The sequence below is a fragment of the Oncorhynchus nerka genome, unplaced genomic scaffold (genome assembly GCF_034236695.1).
Source record: "Oncorhynchus nerka isolate Pitt River unplaced genomic scaffold, Oner_Uvic_2.0 unplaced_scaffold_1171, whole genome shotgun sequence".
Taxonomy (NCBI): domain Eukaryota; kingdom Metazoa; phylum Chordata; class Actinopteri; order Salmoniformes; family Salmonidae; genus Oncorhynchus; species Oncorhynchus nerka.
The window spans coordinates 88823-114524 of NW_027040171.1; the positions used below are offsets into that span (position 1 = coordinate 88823).

The 25702-nt window shown below is 47.1% G+C and overlaps 1 pseudogene; it reads right to left on the minus strand.

The window, feature by feature from the left end:
- LOC115123346 (fumarate hydratase, mitochondrial-like) overlaps positions 1 to 17081 on the minus strand; it is a 32429-nt pseudogene extending 15348 nt beyond the window's left edge.
- Between the last annotated feature and the right edge of the window lie 8621 nt (positions 17082 to 25702).

Genomic DNA, 25702 nt, shown 5'->3' on the forward strand with positions numbered 1-25702 from the left:
TCGTCTTAGTCCACGGTGAAACTGGCCTATTAGCATCGTCTCAGTCCACGGTGAAACTGGCCTATTAGCAGTGTCTTAGTCCACGGTGAAACTGGCCTATTAGCATCGTCTTAGTCCACGGTGAAACTGGCCTATTAGCATCGTCTTAGTCCACGGTGAAACTGGCCTATTAGCATTGTCTTAGTCCACAGTGAAAGTGGCCTATTAGCATCGTCTTAGTCCACGGTGAAAGTGGCCTATTAGCATTGTCTTAGTCCACGGTGAATGTGGCCTATTAGCATTGTCTCAGTCCACGGTGAAAGTGGCCTATTAGCATTGTCTTAGTCCACGGTGAAACTGGCCTATTAGCATTGTCTCAGTCCACGGTGAAACTGGCCTATTAGCACTCTCAGTCCACGGTAATATCAGTTCTTACCATCATTGGCTTGAAGACGTTGAAACTGGCCTATTAGCACTGTCTCAGTCCACGGTGATATCAGTTCTTACCATCATTGGCTTGAAGACGTTGAAACTGGCCTATTATCATTGTCTCAGTCCACGGTGAAACTGGCCTATTAGCATCGTCTCAGTCCACGGTAATATCAGTTCTTACCATCATTGGCTTGAAGACGTTAAGCTCAAAGTGTCCGTTGCTGCCTCCGATGGTCACAGCCACGTTGTTTCCCATCACCTGGGCTGCTACCATGGTCATGGCCTCACACTGGGTGGGGTTAACTTTCCCTGGAAGATAGACATTCACACAGTTAAAACCCTGTGGGTCAAACCCATATTAGTGTCAAACACACATTGGTTAAAACACCATGGTTAAAACTCATAGTGGTTAAGACCCCACAGTCGACGACCCCTTTCAGCTCTTCCCCCCCCCCAAACAAACAGTTGTTGTTTTTTTACTGTTACAAACTGTTCTACTTGTGCAAATAAACTAAACCCAGTCCAAGGTAGGGCTGTAACGTTATTGTCTTAGTCCCAATCACAACCTGCTGACATCCTACAACAACACCGCTGAACAGAGGTCCACAACACGACTTCTGAGAGGAGGGTAAAACACTGGACGGCACCACTTTCAAGGCTCTCCTAAATGTCAAGGCCTTTAGTAGAAACTGTTCTGCAATCAGTCCATCAGTGTAGGATCCCTTTGGTCAACAAGGCCTTTAGTAGAAACTGTTCTGTAATCAGTCCATACCCTTTGTCAACATGTCAGTCATGTCAGCCTTTGTCAACATGTTATTGTGCTGCAGTCTGAATAAAGGCAGGTTGTGGGTAGCTAGAGAGGTAGTCTGACTAAAGACAGGTTGTGGGTAGCTAGAGAGGCTGTCTGAATAAAGGCAGGTTGTGGGTAGTTAGAGAGGCTGTCTGAATAAAGGCAGGTTGTGGGTAGCTAGAGAGGCTGTCTGAATAAAGGCAGGTTGTGGGTAGTTAGAGAGGCTGTCTGACTAAAGGCAGGTTGTGGGTAGCTAGAGAGGTATCTGAATAAAGACAGGTTGTGGGTAGCTAGAGAGGTAGTCTGAATAAAGGCAGGTTGTGGGTAGTTAGAGAGGCTGTCTGAATAAAGGCAGGTTGTGGGTAGCTAGAGAGGCTGTCTGAATAAAGGCAGGTTGTGGGTAGCTAGAGAGGCTGTCTGAATAAAGGCAGGTTGTGGGTAGCTAGAGAGGTATCTGAATAAAGACAGGTTGTGGGTAGTTAGAGAGGCTGTCTGAATAAAGACAGGTTGTGGGTAGCTAGAGAGGCTGTCTGAATAAAGGCAGGTTGTGGGTAGTTAGAGAGGTAGTCTGAATAAAGGCAGGTTGTGGGTAGTTAGAGAGGCTGTCTGAATAAAGGCAGGTTGTGGGTAGTTAGGAGGCTGTCTGAATAAAGACAGGTTGTGGGTAGTTAGAGAGGCTGTCTGAATAAAGACAGGTTGTGGGTAGCTAGAGAGGCTGTCTGAATAAAGGCAGGTTGTGGGTAGCTAGAGAGGCTGTCTGACTAAAGACAGGTTGTGGGTAGCTAGAGAGGCTGTCTGACTAAAGGCAGGTTGTGGGTAGTTAGAGAGGCTGTCTGAATAAAGACAGGTTGTGGGTAGCTAGAGAGGCTGTCTGACTAAAGACAGGTTGTGGGTAGCTAGAGAGGCTGTCTGAATAAAGGCAGGTTGTGGGTAGTTAGAGAGAGGCTGTCTGAATAAAGGCAGGTTGTGGGTAGCTAGAGAGGCTGTCTGACCAAAGACAGGTTGTGGGTAGCTAGAGAGGCTGTCTGAATAAAGGCAGGTTGTGGGTAGCTAGAGAGGCTGTCTGACTAAAGACAGGTTGTGGGTAGCTAGAGAGGCTGTCTGAATTAAGGCAGGTTGTGGGTAGCTAGAGAGGCTGTCTGACCAAAGACAGGTTGTGGGTAGCTAGAGAGGCTGTCTGAATAAAGGCAGGTTGTGGGTAGCTAGAGAGGCTGTCTGACTAAAGACAGGTTGTGGGTAGCTAGAGAGGCTGTCTGAATAAAGGCAGGTTGTGGGTAGCTAGAGAGGCTGTCTGAATAAAGACAGGTTGTGGGTAGCTAGAGAGGCTGTCTGAATAAAGGCAGGTTGTGGGTAGCTAGAGAGGCTGTCTGAATAAAGACAGGTTGTGGGTAGCTAGAGAGGCTGTCTGAATAAAGGCAGGTTGTGGGTAGCTAGAGAGGCTGTCTGAATAAAGACAGGTTGTGGGTAGCTAGAGAGGCTGTCTGAATAAAGACAGGTTGTGGGTAGCTAGAGAGGCTGTCTGAATAAAGGCAGGTTGTGGGTAGCTAGAGAGGCTGTCTGACTAAAGGCAGGTTGTGGGTAGACTAGAGGGTGGGTAGTCTGACTAAAGGCAGGTTGTGGGTAGTTAGAGAGGCTGTCTGAATAAAGGCAGGTTGTGGGTAGCTAGAGAGGCTGTCTGAATAAAGGCAGGTTGTGGGTAGCTAGAGAGGCTGTCTGAATAAAGGCAGGTTGTGGGTAGCTAGAGAGGCTGTCTGAATAAAGGCAGGTTGTGGGTAGCTAGAGAGGCTGTCTGAATAAAGGCAGGTTGTGGGTAGCTAGAGAGGCTGTCTGACCAAAGATAGGTTGTGGGTAGCTAGAGAGGCTGTCTGAATAAAGGCAGGTTGTGGGTAGCTAGAGAGGCTGTCTGACTAAAGACAGGTTGTGGGTAGCTAGAGAGGCTGTCTGAATAAAGGCAGGTTGTGGGTAGCTAGAGAGGCTGTCTGAATAAAGACAGGTTGTGGGTAGCTAGAGAGGCTGTCTGAATAAAGGCAGGTTGTGGGTAGCTAGAGCGGCTGTCTGAATTAAGGCAGGTTGTGGGTAGCTAGAGAGGCTGTCTGAATAAAGACAGGTTGTGGGTAGCTAGAGAGGCTGTCTGAATAAAGGCAGGTTGTGGGTAGCTAGAGAGGCTGTCTGAATAAAGGCAGGTTGTGGGTAGTTAGAGAGGTTGTCTGAATAAAGGCAGGTTGTGGGTAGTTAGAGAGGCTGTCTGAATAAAGGCAGGTTGTGGGTAGCTAGAGGTAGTCTGAATAAAGGCAGGTTGTGGGTAGCTAGAGAGGTAGTCTGACTAAAGGCAGGTTGTGGGTAGCTAGAAAGGCTGTCTGAATAAAGGCAGGTTGTGGGTAGCTAGAGAGGCTGTCTGACTAAATACAGGTTGTGGGTAGCTAGAGAGGCAGTCTGAATAAAGGCAGGTTGTGGGTAGCTAGAGAGGCTGTGTGGGTAGTTAGAGAGGCTGTCTGAATAAAGACAGGTTTTGGGTAGCTAGAGAGGCTGTCTGAATAAAGGCAGGTTGTGGGTAGCTAGAGAGGTAGTCTGACTAAAGGCAGGTTGTGGGTAGCTAGAGAGGCTGTCTGACTAAAGGCAGGTTGTGGGTAGCTAGAGAGGCTGTCTGAATAAAGACAGGTTGTGGGTAGCTAGAGAGGCTGTCTGAATAAAGGCAGGTTGTGGGTAGCTAGAGAGGCTGTCTGAATAAAGGCAGGTTGTGGGTAGCTAGAGAGGCTGTCTGAATAAAGGCAGGTTGTGGGTAGCTAGAAAGGCTGTCTGAATAAAGGCAGGTTGTGGGTAGCTAGAGAGGCTGTCTGAATAAAGGCAGGTTGTGGGTAGCTAGAGAGGTAGTCTGACTAAAGATCAGGTTGTGGGTAGCTAGAGTAGGCTGTCTGATTCTAAAGGCAGGTTGTGGGTAGCTAGAGAGGTATGTCTGACTAAAGACAGGTTGTGGGTAGCTAGAGAGGCTGTCTGAATAAAGACAGGTTGTGGGTAGCTAGAAGGTAGTCTGACTAAAGGCAGGTTGTGGGTAGCTAGAGAGCTGTCTGACTAAAGGCAGGTTGTGGGTAGCTAGAGAGGCTGTCTGACTAAAGGCAGGTTGTGGGTAGCTAGAGAGGTAGTCTGACTAAAGGCAGGTTGTGGGTAGTTAGAGAGGCTGTCTGACTAAAGGCAGGTTGTGGGTAGTTAGAGGCTGTCTGAATAAAGGCAGGTTGTGGGTAGCTAGAGAGGCTGTCTGAATAAAGGCAGGTTGTGGGTAGCTAGAGAGGCTGTCTGAATAAAGGCAGGTTGTGGGTAGACAGAGAGGCTGTCTGAATAAAGCCAGGTTGTGGGTAGCTAGAGAGGCTGTCTGAATAAAGGCAGGTTGTGGGTAGCTAGAGAGGTAGTCTGACTAAAGGCAGGTTGTGGGTAGCTAGAGAGGCTGTCTGACTAAAGGCAGGTTGTGGGTAGCTAGAGAGGCTGTCTGAATAAAGACAGGTTGTGGGTAGCTAGAGAGGCTGTCTGACTAAAGGCAGGTTGTGGGTAGCTAGAGAGGCTGTCTGAATAAATGTTTATAACATCTCCTGCTGAAGTAGAGGTCAAGAGGGGGTAGTAAAGTAAAGTAGTGAAGTAAAGGCCTGGACAAAAATACATCTTGAAACCTGACCCACCCTAGATGTGGCGTACAGATGATTTCTGACAGCTGGGAGTTAGGTGGGGTCAGTAGCTCTGAGTTAGGTGGGGTCATGTAGCTCTGTTATAACAGCTGGGAGTTAGGTGGGGTCATGTAGCTCTGTTCAGACAGCTGGGAGTTAGGTGGGGTCATGTAGCTCTGAGTTAGGTGGGGTCATGTAGCTCTGTTATAACAGCTGGGAGTTAGGTGGGGTCATGTAGCTCTGTTCAGACAGCTGGGAGTTAGGTGGGGTCATGTAGCTCTGTTATAACAGCTGGGAGTTAGGTGGGGTCATGTAGCTCTGTTCAGACAGCTGGGAGTTAGGTGGGGTCATGTAGCTCTGTTCAGACAGCTGGGAGTTAGGTGGGGTCATGTAGCTCTGTTCATGTAGTTATGTCATGTAGCTCTGTTATAACAGCTGGGAGTTAGGTGGGGTCATGTAGCTCTGTTATAACAGCTGGGAGTTAGGTGGGGTCATGTAGCTCTGTTCAGACAGCTGGGAGTTAGGTGGGGTCATGTAGCTCTGTTCTACATAGCTAATGCCAGACCACTGGGACAAGTGTTCTATGCCATCTATGGCATGTCCAAATACTGTTGACTCTGATCTCTTTGTATCCTTGTCCTACTTTAATAATGTTCATGTATGTGTGTATGTACTATCTCATATGTATATACTGTATTCTATTCTACTGTATTTTAGTGTATGTATTACTCATCTCATATGTATATACTGTATGTCTATTCTATTCTATGTATCTTAGTCTATATACTGTATTCTATTCTACTGTATCTTAGTCTATGTATGTATGTCATCTATATGTATATACTGTATTCTATATGTATGTCTATGTATCTATGTGTACTGTATGTATTACTCATCTCATATGTATGTATGTATTCTATGTATGTATCTTGGTCTATGTATATACTGTATTCTATTCTACTGTATCTTAGTCTATGCATTACTCATCTCATATGTATATACTGTATTCTATTCTACTGTATCTTAGTCTATATATTACTCATCTCATATGTATATACTGTATTCTATTCTACTGTATCTTAGTCTATGTATTACTCATCTCATATGTATATACTGTATTCTATTCTACTGTATCTTAGTCTATGCCGCTCTGACATTGCTCATCCATATATGTATATATTCTTAATTCCATTCCTTTACTAAGATGTGTGTACTGGGTAGTTGTTGTGAAATTGTTTGATTATTACTGCACTGTTGGAGCTAGAAAAACAAGCATTTCGACACTTAATTACATCTGCTAAACACGTGTATGTAACCAATCGAATTTGATTCGACAGTGAACTATATTGTTATGCTTTGACAACAATGGTGAAAACAAGACTACGGAAAACTCACCAGGCATGATGCTGCTACATTTTAGGCTCGTTCTCGGGCAGACAGAGTTCTCCCAGGCCAGAGCGGGGCCCAGACCCAGACTACGGGAAACTCACCAGGCATGATGCTGCTACCAGGCTCGTTGGGACGTTGGCAGACAGAGTTCTCCCAGGCCAGAGCGGGGCCCGGACCCCAGAAATACGGATATCATTGGCGATCTTCATCATACTGAAATGGCCACCGTGTTCAACGCGCCGCTCAGCTCCACCAGAGCATCGTGGGCCGCCAGAGCCTCAAATTTGTTGGGAGCAGTCACGAACGGCAGACCTGGAGACAGGATGTGACATCATGTAGACAGGTCTTGATAAAAACAGAAACAATTCAAGGTTGACAGAGTATATAATGTCTGATTTATGATAACAGCTGGGTGGGTAAACTGTAGCCATTACACCACAATGCAAACCCTTTGACAGAACCAAGTGACTTGGTGTACAGAGAAAACAGGAGAGGACCTAGTGCAGAGCCTTGGGGGACACCAGTAGTGAGACATTATAGAGGACCTAGTACAGAGCCCAGGGGGACACCAGTAGTGATACATTTATAGAGGACCTAGTGCAGAGCCCTGGGGGGACACCAGTAGTGAGATATTAAAGAGGACCTAGTACAGAGCCCAGGGGGACACCAGTAGTGATACATTTATAGAGGACCTAGTGCAGAGCCCTGGGGGGACACCAGTAGTGAGATATTAAAGAGGACCTAGTGCAGAGCCCTGGGGGACACCAGTAGTGAGAAAACGTGGACCAGACATGACTATGATAACCATTATGAAATGTATGCATGTATGTATGTATGTATGTATGTATGTATGTATGTATGTATATGTATGTATGTATGTATGTATGTATGTATGTATGTATGTATGTATGTATGTATGTATGTATGTATGTATGTATGTATGTATGTATGTATGTATGTATGTGTGTATGTATGTATGTATGTATGTGTGTATGCATGTATGCATGTATGTATGTATGTATGTATAACCTCCTGTACCTGTGAGAGAGGCGACAGTAGCTGCTACTTTCTCAGCGAAGCCGATGCGCGTGTTGAGGCCCGTGCCCACGGCAGTACCTCCTGCTGCCAGCTCATATATTCTGGGCATGGCCGTCTTCACTCGCTCTATACTGTACTTTACCTGCTGCACATACCCACCGAACTCCTGTAAAACCAAGAGAAACAGGACAGTTGGTCGGCTGGTAGAAATACATTTTAAATGGCTCATTGGGACAGTTAGTCCACTGGTAGAAATACATTTTAAATGACTCATTGGGACAGTTAGTCCACTGGTAGAAATACATTTTAAATGGCTCATTAGGGACAGTTAGGTCATGGCTGGTAGAAATACATTTTAAATGGCTCATTGGGACAGTTGGTCAAAATGGCTCATTAGGCTTAGGTAGAAATACATTTTAAATGGCTCATTGGGACAGTTGGTAGAAATACATTTTAAATGGCTCATTGGGACAGTTAGTCATTGGGACTGGTAGAAATACATTTTAAATGGCTCATTGGGACAGTTGGTCGGCTGGTAGAAATACATTTTAAATGGCTCATTAGGGACAGTTAGTCGATTTTAAATGGACTGGTAGAAATACATTTTAAATTAGGACAGTTAGTCAGACTGGTAGAAATACATTTTAAATTAGGACAGTTAGTCGTTAGCTGGTAGAAATACATTTTAAATTTACTGTACAAGTCCCAGAGACAACGTACATGTTAAATGGGTGTGTGTGGACTGTGGGGAATACTGTACCTGTCCCAGAGACAGTTAGTCGAGTCCTACAGTGTGTTGTGTGTGTGTGGCTGTAGCACCTGTCCCAGAGACAACGTCCTGTGTGTGGTGTGTGTGTGTGTACTGCACCTGTCCCAGAGAGACAACGTCCTGTGTTAAATGTGTGTGTGTGTGTGTGTGTGTGTGTGTGTGTGTGTGTGTACTGTACCTGTCCCAGAGACAACGTCCTGTGTGTGTGTGTGTACTGTACCTGTCCCAGAGACAACGGCACAGCGGTCAACTACAGTGTGTTGTGTAGTGTTAGTGTGTGTGTGTGTGGCTGTGTGTGTATCGTTGTACCTGTCCCAGCAGACAGTTGGTCAACTGTGTGTTAGTGTGTTACTGTGTGTCCCAGAGGGGAACGTCCTGTGTGTGTGTGTACTGTACCTGTCCCAGAGACAACATCCTGTGTGTGTGTGTAGTGTACCTGTCCCAGAGACAACGGGGACAGCGTCCTGTGTGTGTGTGCAGTCCAATCTTGATGATGGTTTTAAACTCCACGGCCTTGGCGTGCATGGCTGTGGAGGTGTTGTAGACCAGGAAGAGAACCTCGTGGAACCTCTTTGGCTGTTGCGTTATGTGCATGGCTGTGGGGAACGTATCGTTGGAGCTCTGCAAGAGCAGACGAGAGGTCAACTACAGGGTTAGTTAGGGTTAGTTAGGGTTAGTGTGCATGGCTGTGGGGAACGTATCGTTGGAGCTCTGCAAGAGCAGACGAGAGGTCAACTACAGGGTTAGTTAGGGTTAGTTAGGGTTAGTGTGCATGGCTGTGGGGAACGTATCGTTGGAGCTCTGCAAGAGCAGACGAGAGTCAACTACAGGGTTAGTTAGGGTTAGTTAGGGTTAGTGTGCATGGCTGTGGGGAACGTATCGTTGGAGCTCTGCAAGAGCAGACGAGAGGTCAACTACAGGGTTAGTTAGGGTTAGTTAGGGTTAGTGTGCATGGCTGTGGGGAACGTATCGTTGGAGCTCTGCAAGAGCAGACGAGAGGTCAACTACAGGGTTAGTTAGGGTTAGTTAGGGTTAGTGTGCATGGCTGTGGGGAACGTATCGTTGGAGCTCTGCAAGAGCAGACGAGAGGTCAACTACAGGGTTAGTTAGGGTTAGTTAGGGTTAGTGTGCATGGCTGTGGGGAACGTATCGTTGGAGCTCTGCAAGAGCAGACGAGAGGTCAACTACAGGGTTAGTTAGGGTTAGTTAGGGTTAGTGTGCATGGCTGTGGGGAACGTATCGTTGGAGCTCTGCAAGAGCAGAGGGTTAGGGTTAGTTAGGGTTAGTGTTAGTTAGGGTTAGTTAGGGTTAGTGTGCATGGCTGTGGGGAACGTATCGTTGGAGCTCTGCAAGAGCAGAGGGTTAGGGTTAGTTAGGGTTAGTGTTAGTTAGGGTTAGTGTGCATGGCTGTGGGGAACGTATCGTTGGAGCTCTGCAAGGGCAGACGAGAGGTCAACTACAGGGTTAGTTAGGGTTAGTTAGGGTTAGTGTGCATGGCTGTGGGGAACGTATCGTTGGAGCTCTGCAAGAGCAGACGAGAGGTCAACTACAGGGTTAGTTAGGGTTAGTTAGGGTTAGTGTGCATGGCTGTGGGGAACGTATCGTTGGAGCTCTGCAAGAGCAGACGGGAGGTCAACTACAGGGTTAGTTAGGGTTAGTTAGGGTTAGTGTGCATGGCTGTGGGGAACGTATCGTTGGAGCTCTGCAAGAGCAGACGAGAGGTCAACTACAGGGTTAGTTAGGGTTAGTTAGGGTTAGCATTAGGCTGTGGGGAACGTATCGTTGGAGCTCTGCAAGAGCAGACGAGAGGTCAACTACAGGGTTAGTTAGGGTTAGTTAGGGTTAGTGTGCATGGCTGTGGGGAACGTATCGTTGGAGCTCTGCAAGAGCAGACGAGAGGTCAACTACAGGGTTAGTTAGGGTTAGTTAGGGTTAGTGTGCATGGCTGTGGGGAACGTATCGTTGGAGCTCTGCAAGAGCAGACGAGAGGTCAACTACAGGGTTAGTTAGGGTTAGTTAGGGTTAGTGTGCATGGCTGTGGGGAACGTATCGTTGGAGCTCTGCAAGAGCAGACGAGAGGTCAACTACAGGGTTAGTTAGGGTTAGTTAGGGTTAGTGTGCATGGCTGTGGGGAACGTATCGTTGGAGCTCTGCAAGAGCAGACGAGAGGTCAACTACAGGGTTAGTTAGGGTTAGTTAGGGTTAGTGTGCATGGCTGTGGGGAACGTATCGTTGGAGCTCTGCAAGGGCAGACGAGAGGTCAACTACAGGGTTAGTTAGGGTTAGTTAGGGTTAGTTGCATGGCTGATGGGGTCAACTACAGGGTTAGTTGGGTTAGTTAGGGTTAGTTAGGGTTAGAGGTCAACTACAGGGTTAGTTAGGGTTAGTGTGCATGGCTGTTAGGGTTAGACGAGGGTCAACGTTGGGTTAGTTAGGTCTGCAAGGGTTAGACGAGAGGTCAACTACAGGGTTAGTTAGGGTTAGTTAGGGTTAGTGTGCATGGCTGTGGGGAACGTTATCGTTGGAGTGCAAGAGCAGACGAGGGTCAACTACAGGGTTAGTTAGGGTTAGTTAGGGTTAGTGTGCATGGCTGTGGGGAAGGTCAACTACAGGGTTAGTTAGGGTTAGTTAGGGTTAGCTCTGGGTTAGGGTTAGACGAGAGGTCAACTACAGGGTTAGTTAGGGTTAGTTAGGGTTAGTTAGGGTTAGACGAGAGGTCAACTACAGGGTTAGTTAGGGTTAGTTAGGGTACTCTGAAAGTCCCAACTATTTACATTAAATACAGATTAAATAGATATTTAAAAACTCTTTACCTGATCAGATACCTATAAATACAAATATTTAACTAAATGCTGCAAACGCTAGTCTGTTACCCTCCTGAGGGCAAACGCTACAGTCTGTTACCCTCCTGAGGGCAAACGCTACAGTCTGTTACCCTCCTGAGGGCAAACGCTACAGTCTGTTACCCTCCTGAGGGCAAACGCTACAGTCTGTTACCCTCCTGAGGGCAAACGCTACAGTCTGTTACCCTCCTGAGGGCAAACGCTACAGTCTGTTACCCTCCTGAGGGCAAACGCTACAGTCTGTTACCCTCCTGAGGGCAAACGCTACAGTCTGTTACCCTCCTGAGGGCAAACGCTACGGTCTGTTACCCTCCTGAGGGCAAACGCTACAGTCTGTTACCCTCCTGAGGGCAAACGCTACAGTCTGTTACCCTCCTGAGGGCAAACGCTACAGTCTGTTACCCTCCTGAGGGCAAACGCTACAGTCTGTTACCCTCCTGAGGGCAAACGCTACAGTCTGTTACCCTCCTGAGGGCAAACGCTACAGTCTGTTACCCTCCTGAGGGCAAACGCTACAGTCTGTTACCCTCCTGAGGGCAAACGCTACAGTCTGTTACCCTCCTGTTACCCTCCTGGGCAAACGCTACAGTCTGTTACCCTCCTGAGGGCAAACGCTACAGTCTGTTACCCTCCTGAGGGCAAACGCTACAGTCTGTTACCCTCCTGAGGGCAAACGCTACCCTCTGTTACCCTCCTGAGGGCAAACGCTACAGTCTGTTACCCTCCTGAGGGCAAACGCTACAGTCTGTTACCCTCCTGAGGGCAAACGCTACAGTCTGTTACCCTCCTGAGGGCAAACGCTACAGTCTGTTACCCTCCTGAGGGCAAACGCTACAGTCTGTTACCCTCCTGAGGGCAAACGCTACAGTCTGTTACCCTCCTGAGGGCAAACGCTACAGTCTGTTACCCTCCTGAGGGCAAACGCTACAGTCTGTTACCCTCCTGAGGGCAAACGCTACAGTCTGTTACCCTCCTGAGGGCAAACGCTACAGTCTGTTACCCTCCTGAGGGCAAACGCTACAGTCTGTTACCCTCCTGAGGGCAAACGCTACAGTCTGTTACCCTCCTGAGGGCAAACGCTAGTCTGTTACCCTCCTGAGGGCAAACGCTACAGTCTGTTACCCTCCTGAGGGCAAACGCTACAGTCTGTTACCCTCCTGAGGGCAAACGCTACAGTCTGTTACCCTCCTGAGGGCAAACGCTACAGTCTGTTACCCTCCTGAGGGCAAACGCTACAGTCTGTTACCCTCCTGAGGGCAAACGCTACAGTCTGTTACCCTCCTGAGGGCAAACGCTACAGTCTGTTACCCTCCTGAGGGCAAACGCTACAGTCTGTTACCCTCCTGAGGGCAAACGCTACAGTCTGTTACCCTCCTGAGGGCAAACGCTACAGTCTGTTACCCTCCTGAGGGCAAACGCTACAGTCTGTTACCCTCCTGAGGGCAAACGCTACAGTCTGTTACCCTCCTGAGGGCAAACGCTACAGTCTGTTACCCTCCTGAGGGCAAACGCTACAGTCTGTTACCCTCCTGAGGGCAAACGCGCAGTCTGTTACCCTCCTGAGGGCAAACGCTACAGTCTGTTACCCTCCTGAGGGCAAACTGTCTGTTACCCTCCTGAGGGCAAACGCTACAGTCTGTTACCCTCCTGAGGGCAAACGCTACAGTCTGTTACCCTCCTGAGGGCAAACGCTACAGTCTGTTACCCTCCTGAGGGCAAACGCTACAGTCTGTTACCCTCCTGAGGGCAAACGCTACAGTCTGTTACCCTCCTGAGGGCAAACGCTACAGTCTGTTACCCTCCTGAGGGCAAACGCTACAGTCTGTTACCCTCCTGAGGGCAAACGCTACCGTCTGTTACCCTCCTGAGGGCAAACGCTACAGTCTGTTACCCTCCTGAGGGCAAACGCTACAGTCTGTTACCCTCCTGAGGGCAAACGCTACAGTCTGTTACCCTCCTGAGGGCAAACGTTACCCTCCTGACAGTCTGTTACCCTCCTGAGGGCAAACGCTACAGTCTGTTACCCTCCTGAGGGCAAACGCTACAGTCTGTTACCCTCCTGAGGGCAAACGCTACAGTCTGTTACCCTCCTGAGGGCAAACGCTACAGTCTGTTACCCTCCTGAGGGCAAACGCTACAGTCTGTTACCCTCCTGAGGGCAAACGCTACAGTCTGTTACCCTCCTGAGGGCAAACGCTACAGTCTGTTACCCTCCTGAGGGCAAACGCTACAGTCTGTTACCCTCCTGAGGGCAAACGCTACAGTCTGTTACCCTCCTGAGGGCAAACGCTACAGTCTGTTACCCTCCTGAGGGCAAACGCTACAGTCTGTTACCCTCCTGAGGGCAAACGCTACAGTCTGTTACCCTCCTGAGGGTCCAAATAAAACTAGCTACTTCTATCTGGGCGAAAAACTGTTTATTTCCTTCTTCAACATTTAGTATGAAATGAGAAAGCGTTTCTGAATGGTTAGCCCACCTGGCTTTTGTTGACGTGGTCGTTGGGGTGAACAGGGTCCTTGCTCCCCAGCTTCCCTCCGAGGATCTCGATGGCCCTGTTGCTGATCACCTCGTTGACGTTCATGTTGGACTGAGTTCCTGACCCGGTCTGCCACACCACCAGAGGAAAATGGTCATCCAGCTTACCAGCTGCCACCTGGTAAAGGAACATGGACATCAGACCAGAGAGGTCAACGTGGACATCAGACCAGAGAGACATCAGACCAGAGAGGTCAACATGGACATCAGACCAGAGAGGTCAACGTGGACATCAGACCAGAGAGGCCAACGTGAACATCAGACCAGAGAGGTCAACGTGGACATCAGACCAGAGAGGCCAACGTGAACATCAGACCAGAGAGGTCAACGTGGACATCAGACCAGAGAGGCCAACGTGAACATCAGACCAGAGAGGTCAACGTGGACATCAGACCAGAGAGGTCAACGTGGACATCAGACCAGAGAGGTCAACGTGGACATCAGACCAGAGAGACATCAGACCAGAGAGGTCAACGTGGACATCAGACCAGAGAGGTCAACGTGGACATCAGACCAGAGAGGTCAGACCAGAGGACATCAGACCAGAGAGACATCAGACCAGAGAGACATCAGACCAGAGAGACATCAGACCAGAGACATCAGACCAGATCAGACCAGAGAGGTCAACGTGGACATCAGACCAGAGAGGTCAACGTGGACATCAGACCAGAGAGGTCAACGTGGACATCAGACCAGAGAGGTCAACGTGGACATCAGACCAGAGAGGTCAACGTGGACATCAGACCAGAGAGGTCAACGTGGACATCAGACCAGAGAGGTCAACGTGGACATCAGACCAGAGAGGTCAACGTGGACATCAGACCAGAGAGGTCAACGTGGACATCAGACCAGAGAGGTCAACGTGGACATCAGACCAGAGAGGTCAACGTGGACATCAGACCAGAGAGGTCAACGTGGACATCAGACCAGAGAGACATCAGACCAGAGAGGTCAACGTGGACATCAGACCAGAGAGGTCAACGTGGACATCAGACCAGAGAGGTCAACGTGGACATCAGACCAGAGAGGTCAACGTGGACATCAGACCAGAGAGGTCAACGTGGACATCAGACCAGAGAGGTCAACGTGGACATCAGACCAGAGAGGTCAACGTGGACATCAGACCAGAGAGGTCAACGTGGACATCAGACCAGAGAGGTCAACGTGGACATCAGACCAGAGAGGTCAACGTGGACATCAGACCAGAGAGGTCAACGTGGACATCAGACCAGAGAGGCCAACATGCCTTAGTCTGATCCAAGGAACATGGACATCAGACCAGAGAGGTCAACATGCCTGGACCCATGTCTGGGTCCAATGTTGCATTTAGGTAATGTAACATTTAGGTAATTAAATTGTTCAGTATTGTACCAAGACCAGTACCAAGACCGGTACCAAGGCCAAGACCGGTACCAAGACCGGTACCAAGACCAAGACCGGTACCAAGACCGGTACCAAGACCAAGACCGGTACCAAGACCGGTACCAAGGCCAAGACCGGTACCAAGACCTAATCTGTGTTACTAGACAGGTACCCAGTCTAATCTGTGTTACTCGACAGGTACCCAGTCTAATCTGTGTTAGTCGAAGGTACCCAGTCGTCTGTGTTAGTCGACAGGTACCTAATCTGTGTTAGTACCCAGTCAGGTACCCAGTCTAATCTGTGTTAGTCTAATCTGTGTTACAGGTAGTCTAATCTGTGTTAGTAGACAGGTAGTGTTAGTCGACAGGTACCCAGTCGAATCTGTGTTAGTCGACAGGTACCCAGTCGAATCTGTGTTAGGTACCCAGTCGACAGGTTACCCAGTCGAATCTGTGTTAGGTACCCAGTCGAATCTGTGTTAGTAGTGTTAGTCGACAGGTGTTACCCAGTCTGTGTTAGTCGATACCCAGTCTGTGTACCCAGTCTAATCTGTGTTAGTAGACAGGTACCCAGTCTAATCTGTCTAATCTGTGTTAGCGACAGGACAGGTACCCAGTCTAATCTGTGTTAGTAGACAGGTACCCAGTCTAATCTGTGTTAGTAGACAGGTACCCAGTCTAATCTGTGTTAGTAGACAGGTACCCAGTCTAATCTGTGTTAGTAGACAGGTACCCAGTCTAATCTGTGTTAGTAGACAGGTACCCAGTCTAATCTGTGTTAGTCGACAGGTACCCAGTCTAATCTGTGTTAGTCGACAGGTACCCAGTCTAATCTGTGTTAGTCGACAGGTACCCAGTCTGATCTGTGTTAGTAGACAGGTACCCAGTCTAATCTGTGTTAGTAGACAGGTACCCAGTCTAATCTGTGTTAGTAGACAGGTACCCAGTCTAATCTGTGTTAGTAGACAGGTACCCAGTCTAATCTGTGTTAGTAGACAGGTACCCAGTCTAATCTGTGTTAGTAGACAGGTACCCAGTCTAATCTGTGTTAGTAGACAGGTACCCAGTCTAATCTGTGTTAGTAGACAGGTACCCAGTCTAATCTGTGTTAGTAGACAGGTACCCAGTCTAATCTGTGTTAGTAGACAGGTACCCAGTCTAATCTGTGTTAGTAGACAGGTACCCAGTCTAATCTGTGTTAGAACTAGACAGGTACCCAGGCTGGTCTGTCATGCGACCCTCTCCTGTAGTGGTGTGGCTGTTCCCCCTGTATCAGGCACCTCATCAGCAGCCTGCACGATGGCATCAGCCAGCCTCGGGTCCAGTCCGTAGTCCTTGTTGACCTCTGCAGCGGCCCTCTTCAGAATCCCAAAGGCTTTGATCACCTGGATCTGTTGGGACACCGAAGACAGTTAGTGAGGACGATGATTTCACTGATACACAACGATACGCTGGATACAGGAAGTAACCTTTAGTCTGATCTGAATCTGGGGGAAAATAGGACAGGAAATTGTTGCAAGGATGTGTGTCCAATTTGTAGCGAGAGCTAGCTACAATGACCCCCCGACCCCCCTGAGACATGGCGGGACGGGTGACCTACAGCCATAGGGATCCACAGCCGTGTCTCAGGGCTCAAGCTACACCTTGATAGATGGAAGTAGCATCTAGTCTGAACTTACTGGCATTCTCTCCGACGGTCCTCCGATCTTGAAGTTCATGGTGGATCGGACTGTCTGAGCCCCGTAATACTTGTCAACAGGCACCTTCAGCTCTCCGAAGGTGTCTGCCTCGATTCTGTACTCTGAAGACTGAACAACAACATGGAGACAGTCAATTAGCATAGATGAAAAGTCAGTCTGGGTTCTAGCTACATGGTTATTTGGTTAGAGAGGCATAATCTTAACAACATCAAAAAAAAACTAGTAGCTAGCTATAGACTCGCTTTGTTGACATTTGAAAGCTAACCTCTGAACAACAGAACGGTTGTTTCTCAGGCTGACCTATCAGAACGTTTTTTTCTCAGGCTGACCTATCAGGTGTTTAGATACAGAACTCCTAGCTAATTGTAGGTAAACCAATCACTACGCAGCCATTTGGACAGTGCTCTGTGCCAGCGGTAGTGTTGGGATGCAGTTTGCCAAGTACCTCGACTCCTCCTCCTTAATGAACCTCTAGGGCTGTGGAGGTCATGACATTAAGGCGGCAGGTTATTAATGAACCTCTAGGGCTGTGGAGGTCATGACATTAAGGCGGCAGGTTATTAATGAACCTCTAGGGCTGTGGAGGTCATGACATTAAGGCGGCAGGTTATTAATGAACCTCTAGGGCTGTGGAGGTCATGACATTAAGGCGGCAGGTTATTAATGAACCTCTAGGGCTGTGGAGGTCATGACATTAAGGCGGCAGGTTATTAATGAACCTCTAGGGCTGTGGAGGTCATGACATTAAGGCAGCAGGTTATTAATGAACCTCTAGGGCTGTGGAGGTCATGACATTAAGGCGGCAGGTTATTAATGAACCTCTAGGGCTGTGGAGGTCATGACATTAAGGCAGCAGGTTATTAATGAACCTCTAGGGCTGTGGAGGACATGACATTAAGGCAGCAGGTTATTAATGAACCTCTAGGGCTGTGGAGGTCATGACATTAAGGCGGCAGGTTATTAATGAACCTCTAGGGCTGTGGAGGTCATGACATTAAGGCGGCAGGTTATTAATGAACCTCTAGGGCTGTGGAGGTCATGACATTAAGGCGGCAGGTTATTAATGAACCTTTAGGGCTGTGGGCTCATGACATTAAGGCGGCAGGTTATTAATGAACATCTAGTTTTTTTTTTTAGTCATGACATTAATATACAGGTTATTAATGAACCTCTAGGGCTTTGGAGGTCATGGCGGCAGGTTATTAAGGATATCTGAGGTTATTAATGAACCTCTAGGGCTGTGGAGGTCATGACATTAAGGCGGCAGGTTATTAATGAACCTCTAGGGCTGTGGAGGTCATGACATTAAGGCAGACAGGTTATTAATGAACCTCTAGGGCTGTGGAGGTCATGACATTAGACTAGATACAGGTTATTAATGAACCTCTAGGGCTGTGGAGGTCATGACATTAGGCGGCAGGTTATTTATGAACCTCTAGGGCTGTGGAGGTCAGGACATTTATCAGACTAGGTTATTAATGAATCTCTAGGGCTGTGGACTAGGTCATTTAAGGCTAGATAGGTTATTATCTGAACCTCTAGGGCTGTGGAGGTCATGACATTAGGCGGCAGGTTATTAATGAACCTCTGGGGCTGTGGACTAGGTCATTTATCAAGGCTAGATAGGTTATTAATGAATCTCTAGGGCTGTGGAGATCATGACATTATCAGACAGGTTATTAATGAACCTCTAGGGCTGTGAGGTCATGACATTTATCAGACAGGTTATTAATGAATCTGGGCTGTGGAGGTCATTTATCATTAGATACTGTAGTTATCTGGCTATGAACCTCTAGGGACTGTAGAGGTCATGACATTAGATACTGCAGGTTATCTGAACCTCTAGGGCTGTGGAGGTCAGTTCATTTAAGACTAGATTACTTAATGAACCTCTAGGGCTGTAGAGGTCATGACATTAAGGCAGACAGGTTACTTAATGAACCTCTAGGGCTGTAGAGGTCATGACATTAAGGCAGCAGGTTATTAATGAACCTCTAGGGCTGTAGTCATAACATTTATCAGACAGGTTATTAATGAATCTAGGGCTGTGGAGGTCATTTATGACTTAGATACAGCAGGTTATTAATGAACCTCTAGGGCTGTGGAGGTCAGGACATTTATCAGACAGGTTATTGTTATGGCTGTAGACGCCTGTCTAACAGTAATTTATCAATAAAATGTTTTATCTGGCTCCAGGCTGTACGCATTTAAGACTAGATACTGTATGCCTTTGGAACTCTAGACAGTTTTTTTATCAGACTGATAATTAATTTATCTGGCTATAACACAGCCAGTTCATTTATCAGTAGAAACTGTATGATATCTGGCTATAGGGCTTTAGAACTAGTTCATTTATCAGACTAGATACTGTATGTTATCTGGCTATAGACTGTAGACTAGTTCATTTATCAGACTAGATACTGTATGTTATCTGGCTATAGGGCTGTAGACTAGGTCATTTATCAGACTAGATACTGTATGTTATCTGGCTATAGGGCTGTAGACTAGTTCATTTATCAGACTAGATACTGTATGTTATCAGACTAGATACTGTATGTTATCTGGCTATAGACTGGTTCATTTATCAGACTAGATACTGTATGTTATCTGGCTATAGGGCTGTAGACTAGTTCATTTATCAGACTAGATACTGTATGTTATCTGGCTATAGACTGTAGACTAGTTCATTTATCAGACTAGATACTGTATGTTATCTGGCTATAGGCTGTAGACTAGTTCATTTATCAGACTAGATACTGTATGTTATCTGGCTATAGACTGTAGACTAGTTCATTTATCAGACTAGATACTGTATGTTATCTGGCTATAGGGCTGTAGACTAGTTCATTTATCAGACTAGATACTGTATGTTATCTGGCTATAGACTGTAGGTTTGTTCATTTATCAGACTAGATACTGTATGTTATCTGGCTATAGACTGTAGACTAGTTCATTTATCAGACTAGATACTGTATGTTATCTGGCTGTAGACTGTAGGCTTGTTCATTTATCAGACTAGATACTGTATGTTATCTGGCTATAGACTGTAGACTAGTATTTATCAGACTAGATACTGTATGTTATCTGGCTATAGACTAGATATACTAGTTCATTTATCAGACTAGATACTGTATGTTATCTGGCTATAGACTGTAGACTAGTTCATTTATCAGACTAGATACTGTATGTTATCTGGCTATAGACTGTAGACTAGTTCATTTATCAGACTAGATACTGTATGTTATCTGGCTATAGACTGGTTCATTTATCAGACTAGATACTGTATGTTATCTGGCTATAGACTGTAGACTAGTTCATTTATCAGACTAGATACTGTATGTTATCTGGCTATAGACTGACTAGTTCATTTATCAGACTAGATACTGTATGTTATCTGACTATGTTCCATGATATCGGGCTGTAGACTTAATCATTTAAATGACAACATTTACCTTAACAATCCTGTGACATTATTTTATAGTAAGAAGAATTTAATTTAACTGGATAAAACAGAAATGATCTTATTCCCCATTGTGGAGCGAGTGTGCATATGAAGAGGCTGTGTTGAGCATAAAAGTGAAGAGTTATTTGGCAACTTTAGTTGTGAATGATACAAACCTTAGGAATCACAACATACTAATGGGCTGCATGGTGCAAATATAGGCGTTTGATCATTTAAGAAAGTAGAAAAAGAAAAAAAAGCTTGCAGCTGTTCTCTCACCGAGTTTTCATATTTTCACCCGACAGACAGACAGTGAATTTAATCTGGTCTTTACTAATATGTATAGTGAGTTTAGATTTAGAATGGCCCACTACGTAATGTGGAACAGCTGCAGAGGCTAAGACATGTCATCTGTAGACACTGGAACAGCTGCAGGGGCTAAGACATGTCATCTGTAGACACTGGAACAGCTGCAGGGGCTAAGACATGTCATCTGTAGACACTGGAACAGCTGCAGGGGCTAAGACATGTCATCTGTAGACACTGGAACAGCTGCAGGGGCTAAGACATGTCATCTGTAGACACTGGAACAGCTGCAGGGGCTAAGACATGTCATCTGTAGACACTGGAACAGCTGCAGGGGCTAAGACATGTCATCTGTAGACACTGGAACAGCTGCAGGGGCTAAGACATGTCATCTGTAGACACTGGAACAGCTGCAGGGGCTAAGACATGTCATCTGTAGACACTGGAACAGCTGCAGGGGCTAAGACATGTCATCTGTAGACACTGGAACAGCTGCAGGGGCTAAGACATGTCATCTGTAGACACTGGAACAGCTGCAGGGGCTAAGACATGTCATCTGTAGACACTGGAACAGCTGCAGGGGCTAAGACATGTCATCTGTAGACACTGGAACAGCTGCAGGGGCTAAGACATGTCATCTGTAGACACTGGAACAGCTGCAGGGGCTAAGACATGTCATCTGTAGACACTGGAACAGCTGCAGGGGCTAAGACATGTCATCTGTAGACACTGGAACAGCTGCAGGGGCTAAGACATGTCATCTGTAGACACTGGAACAGCTGCAGGGGCTAAGACATGTCATCTGTAGACACTGGAACAGCTGCAGGGGCTAAGACATGTCATCTGTAGACACTGGAACAGCTGCAGGGGCTAAGACATGTCATCTGTAGACACTGGAACAGCTGCAGGGGCTAAGACATGTCATCTGTAGACACTGGAACAGCTGCAGGGGCTAAGACATGCAATCTGTAAACACTGGAACAGCTGCAGGGGCTAAGACATGTCATCTGTAGACACTGGAACAGCTGCAGGGGCTAAGACATGTCATCTGTAGACACTGGAACAGCTGCAGGGGCTAAGACATGTCATCTGTAGACACTGGAACAGCTGCAGGGGCTAAGACATGTCATCTGTAGACACTGGAACAGCTGCAGGGGCTAAGACATGTCATCTGTAGACACTGGAACAGCTGCAGGGGCTAAGACATGTCATCTGTAGACACTGGAACAGCTGCAGGGGCTAAGACATGTCATCTGTAGACACTGGAACAGCTGCAGGGGCTAAGACATGTCATCTGTAGACACTGGAATAGCTGCATGGGGCTAAGACATGTCATCTGTAGACACTGGAACAGCTGCAGGGTGCTAAGACATAAATCTTTAGACACTGGAACAGCTGCTGGGGCTAAGACATGTCACCTCCAGTCACTGGAACAGCTGCAGGGGCTAAGACATGTCATCTGCTACCCACTGGAACAGCTGCAGCTCTCCCACATGTCATCTGTAGACACTGGAACAGCTGCAGGGGCTAAGACATGTCATCTGTAGACACTGGAACAGCTGCTGGGGACATGTCATCTGTAGACACCTCAGTCAGCTAAAACCTGTCATCTGTCCACTGGAACCTCCAGTCAGCTACCCAAACTCTGTATACCACGGGCTCTCACCTCCAGTCAGCTACCAAACTCTGATATAAATATCCACCTCCAGTCAGCTACCCAAACTCTGTATACCACGGGCTCTCCCACCTTCAGTCAGCTACCCAAACTCTGTATACCACGGGCTCTCCCACCTCCAGTCAGCTACCCAAACTCTGTATACCACGGGCTCTCCCACCTCCAGTCAGCTACCCAAACTCTGTATACCACGGGCTCTCCGACCTCCAGTCAGCTACCCAAACTCTGTATACCACGGGCTCTCCCACCTCCAGTCAGCTACCCAAACTCTGTATACCACGGGCTCTCCAACCTCCAGTCAGCTACCCAAACTCTGTATACCACGGGCTCTCCCACCTCCAGTCAGCTACCCAAACTCTGTATACCACGGGCTCTCCCACCTCCAGTCAGCTACCCAAACTCTGTATACCACGGGCTCTCCCACCTCCAGTCAGCTACCCAAACTCTGTATACCACTGGCTCTCCAACCTCCAGTCAGCTACCCAAACTCTGTATACCACGGGTATACCACGGGCTCTCCCACCTCCAGTCAGCTACCCAAACTCTGTATACCGCGGGCTCTCCCACCTCCAGTCAGCTACCCAAACTCTGTATACCACGGGCTCTCCGACCTCCAGTCAGCTACCCAAACTCTGTATACCACGGGCTCTCCAACCTCCAGTCAGCTACCCAAACTCTGTATACCACGGGCTCTCCACCTCCAGTCAGCTACCCAAACTCTGTATACCATGGGCTCTCCAACCTCCAGTCAGCTACCCAAACTCTGTATACCATGGGTATACCATGGGCTCTCCCACCTCCAGTCAGCTACCCAAACTCTGTATACCACGGGTATACCACGGGCTCTCCCACCTCCAGTCAGCTACCCAAACTCTGTATACCACGGGCTCTCCGACCTCCAGTCAGCTACCCAAACTCTGGGCTCTCCGACCTCCAGTCAGCTACCCAAACTCTGTATACCACTGGCTCTCCAACCTCCAGTCAGCTACCCAAACTCTGTATACCACTGGCTCTCCCACCTCCAGTCAGCTACCCAAACTCTGTATACCACTGGCTCTCCACCTCCAGTCAGCTACCCAAACTCTGTATACCACGGGCTCTCCAACCTCCAGTCAGCTACCCAAACTCTGTATGTATACCACTGGCTCTCCCACCTCCAGTCAGCTACCCAAACTCTGTATACCACGGGCTCTCCAACCTCCAGTCAGCTACCCAAACTCTGTATACCACGGGCTCTCCAACCTCCAGTCAGCTACCCAAACTCTGTATACCACTGGCTCTCCAACCTCCAGTCAGCTACCCAAACTCTGTATACCACGGGCTCTCCCACCTTCAGTCAGCTACCCAAACTCTGTATACCACTGGCTCTCCCACCTTCAGTCAGCTACCCAAACTCTGTATACCACGGGCTCTCCAACCTCCAGTCAGCTACCCAAACTCTGTATACCACGGGCTCTCCAACCTCCAGTCAGCTACCCAAACTCTGTATACCACTGGCTCTCCCACCTTCAGTCAGCTACCCAAACTTCATTTGGGAAACCAAGTCAGCTAAATCTGTATACCACGGGTATACCACGGGCTCTCCCACCTCCAGTCAGTAAAACTGTTTTCTCCCACCTCCAACAAAACATATTTCCCTAAACAGTTGACAGCGAGTCTCCACCTCCGTCAGCTACCCAAACTCTAAAACTTTCCGACCTCCAGTCAGCTACCCAAACTCTGTAGTCAAATTCAAATATACTTTAAAAAGAAAATGACCCAGTAAAATACTACATGAGTAAGAGTCAAACTATTTGGTTATAAAATGTACTCAAGTATCAAAAGTCAAAATAATTTTTACTTCCTTATATTAAAGCAAAACAGACGACACGATTTTCTTATTTAATTATTATTATTATTTATTCTTTGTCCTGGTTATCATTCAAAATGTACTTTTGGGTGTCAGGGGAAATGTAAGGAGTAAAAACTACATTCTTTTATATAGGAATGTGGTGGAGTAAAATTAAAAGTTGTCAAAAAACATAAAATAAAGTACAGATACTATTTTTACTTTAAGTACTTTACACCACTGAGCATAGCCAGTCCACTATGCATAATAAAAGACCATAATAAAAGTCAGATTGCTCAAATGTGTTTATTTTTGGAGTATAGGCCATACCAATGTACCAAAGACATCTTAAATCAGTTTTATGTTGTTCCCCAAGTCCAATATGGGAGGTGCGTTTTTCTGCACTTGGTAATATGTGGAAGGCTATGTAAGGTATATCGGAACCATGTCTTTTTAATTCCACGGTTTTTCTTTCGGCTTGGGCTCATGGGCTCTGGGGCACAGGGTAGCCTAGTGGTTAGAGCCATGACTACATGGAACCTAGTGGTTAGAGTGGAGCCATGACTACATGGAACTCTAGCCTAGTGGTTAGAGCCATGACTACATGGAACTAGTGGTTAGAGGGAGGGGACTACATGGAACCTATTGGTTAGAGTGAGGGGACTACATGGAACCTAGTGGTTAGAGTGGAGACATGACTACATGGAACCTAGTGGTTAGAGTGGAGGGGACGGCAGGGAACCTAGTGGTTAGAGTGGAGACATGACTACATGGAACTCTATTGGTTAGAGTGGAGACATGACTACATGGAACCTATTGGTTACAGTGAGCCATGACTACATGGAACCTAGTGGTTAGAGTGGAGGGCGGCAGGGAAGTCTAGTGGTTAGAGTGGAACTCTAGCGGCAGGGAACTCTATTCCACAGACTGTAGAGCCATGACTAGGGAACCTCTGGTTCCACAGCACTGTAGAGCCATGACTAGGGAACTCTATTCCACAGTGGTTAGAGCCATGACTAGAAACTCTATTCCACAGTTACATAGAGCCATGACTACATGGAACTCTATTCCACAGTACTACATAGAGCCATGACTACATGGAACTCTATTCCACAGTACTACATAGAGCCATGACTACATGGAACTCTATTCCACAGTACTACATAGAGCCATGACTACATGGAACTCTATTCCACATTACTACATAGAGCCATGACTACATGGAACTCTATTCCACAGTACTACATAGAGCCATGACTACATGGAACTCTATTCCACAGTACTACATAGAGCCATGACTACATGGAACTCTATTCCACAGTACTACATAGAGCCATGACTACATGGAACTCTATTCCACAGTACTACATAGAGCCATGACTACATGGAACTCTATTCCACAGTACTACATAGAGCCATGACTACATGGAACTCTATTCCACAGTACTACATAGAGCCATGACTACATGGAACTCTATTCCACAGTACTACATAGAGCCATGACTACATGGAACTCTATTCCACAGTACTACATAGAGCCATGACTACATGGAACTCTATTCCACAGTACTACATAGAGCCATGACTACATGGAACTCTATTCCACAGTACTACATAGAGCCATGACTACATGGAACTCTATTCCACAGTACTACATAGAGCCATGACTACATGGAACTCTATTCCACACTACTACACAGAGCCATGACTACATGGAACTCTATTCCACAGTACTACATAGAGCCATGACTACATGGAACTCTATTCCACACTACTACACAGAGCCATGACTACATGGAACTCTATTCCACACTACTACACAGAGCCATGACTACATGGAACTCTATTCCACAGTACTACATAGAGCCATGACTACATGGAACTCTATTCCACAGCACTACATAGAGCCATGACTACATGGAACTCTATTCCACAGTACTACATAGAGCCATGACTACATG